The 2,059-nt window shown below is 35.7% G+C and overlaps 1 protein-coding gene across 9 annotated transcripts in view; it reads right to left on the reverse strand.

Moving 5' to 3' along the window:
• Positions 1 to 2,059, reverse strand: part of Rapgef6 (Rap guanine nucleotide exchange factor 6) — a 223,318-nt gene that overhangs the window by 96,836 nt on the left and 124,423 nt on the right. The window lies entirely within an intron of this gene.

Genomic DNA, 2,059 nt, shown 5'->3' on the forward strand with positions numbered 1-2,059 from the left:
CACCTACTTAGAACAAGCTTAGCAAAGCACAGGGACCGCGGTTCAATCCCCCAGCACCACATGCCAGCCAGCTCCGCCCCCTGGTGGGCTGAGCTGCCCCCCCCCAAAAGTATAAGTTCAACTAAATTCAGAAATTTTAAATATTTGCTGCACACACCCCTCTACTTTGAGAATTCTTACTATATGAATATAAGTTTCTTGATTTTGGCACAGAGTGAACTATTATATGACTGATCTGTAAATTCTTCATTTTTATTTTGGACAATTTTTTGTTATATTCATTTAAGTATGTGAATAATTTATTTACAATGTGCAATCCATTATTAATCTCATGCCATGTATTCATTTCAGAAATATTTCTCTAAAATTCAGTCTACATCTTATATATTTCACATTTCAATGTCTGTCTATAACTTTTAATATGCTATACAATTATTTCAATAAAGTTAATAAAAAAATAAATAAATCTGGGTATCTCAGGAGGATCACAGTCATCTGAGACAATCCCTCTCCTCGACAGTAAGAACTATTTCTACAGACCTGAAACACTGTATATTGGTAGCCACTAGACACATATAGCTACTGGGCATGTAAAATGTGGTAGTCTGAACTGAGATGTGCTTTAAGATTAAATTAAACTGTCTTTTGAAAACCTACCATGCAAAAAAAAAAAAAAAGCAAAGCAACTCATTCATGAGTTTAAAATATTAGCATGAAATTGTAATATCTGGATATATTGTTCTAAATAAGACACATTACTAACATTAATTTTACCTGTTTCCTTTTATAAAACTGTATTAATTTTTAATGTTTCCACTGTAAAATTTATAATGTGACTTACATTAGGTTTTAGTCCTCACACATTACATCTAAATTCTTGAATAAATCGATCAATACTAAGTATACTCCAGTTATTTTATGAAAAGTATCTGATATTCTATACCCACAATCTCTGACAAGAACAAACCTTGGGCTCCAGGACATAAAACACCACTCCCAAGAAACACCTGTGAGATCTTACATTGAGGGAGACATCACAGAAATTCTATTATCAGGATGGTGAGACACTGCATGGGCCTGAACCTAATTTGGGATTAATCTCAGCAGGACTGTGTGAGGCTGCTATCAGTGTATGGGTCTTTCCAGACCTCTTTTTCTATTACAAAGATCACTGAAAATCTCAGTAGGTTTAGTTTCTGTTGGATTTTTAAAAATGTAAACACTGGGCTGGGCAGATAGTTCAGTGGCATTAGCACCTGCCTGGCAAGTGTAAGGTCCTGAATTCAATCCCTGGTACCCAAAAAAATAAATAAATAAAAATGAAAATGTCATTAACATTCTTTTTTTCTATTGAATTCCTACTGTACTATAAAAAGACATAATACAAAAGCTACTTTAATTTTATTCATAATTTCTAAGTAAAGAAGAATGAAACTATTATAATAAAAATCAACATTTTGTAAGTTCTAGTTGTTTCATACCCACACCCTTTTGGTGGTGATCCTAGTGACTGAATCCAAGGCCTCTGAACTGAGCTACATTACCAGCTCTTAATTTTATTTATTTTTACGACAGCATCTTGCTAAATTGCCCAGGCTAGGTTTTAACTTACAATCTGTTTGCCTCTACCTCCCAGAGTGTGTGCCACTACACTCAGCTCAAAAACTTCTTTTTTAACCAAAGTAAGCAACACACACACACACCCACCCCCTCTAAAGACAGTCTCACGTAGCCCAGATTGAATTCACGACGTAACCCTGGTTGGCCTCTAAAACTTCAAGTGATTCTCCTACCTCAGCATGTGCTACTATAGCCAGCAAAGCCATCATTACATGTTAATATGGGTCACTCTAGGTAAGAGAGAATACCGTAGGTCTACCTCTGAACTGTACTGAATCCTTCTTGAAAGACAGATTACCACATTAATGGGACTTGAAAGTTTGAAATAGTGTGTAAAGGGATAGTTTTCCAAAGACCTTATGCTTGAATTTCACACCCTAATCTACTATTATTACTACTGCTACCACCACCACCACCACCACCACCACCACCACCACCA

This window comes from Octodon degus, unplaced genomic scaffold, assembly GCF_000260255.1.
Source record: "Octodon degus isolate 3935 unplaced genomic scaffold, OctDeg1.0 scaffold00029, whole genome shotgun sequence".
NCBI lineage: Eukaryota > Metazoa > Chordata > Mammalia > Rodentia > Octodontidae > Octodon > Octodon degus.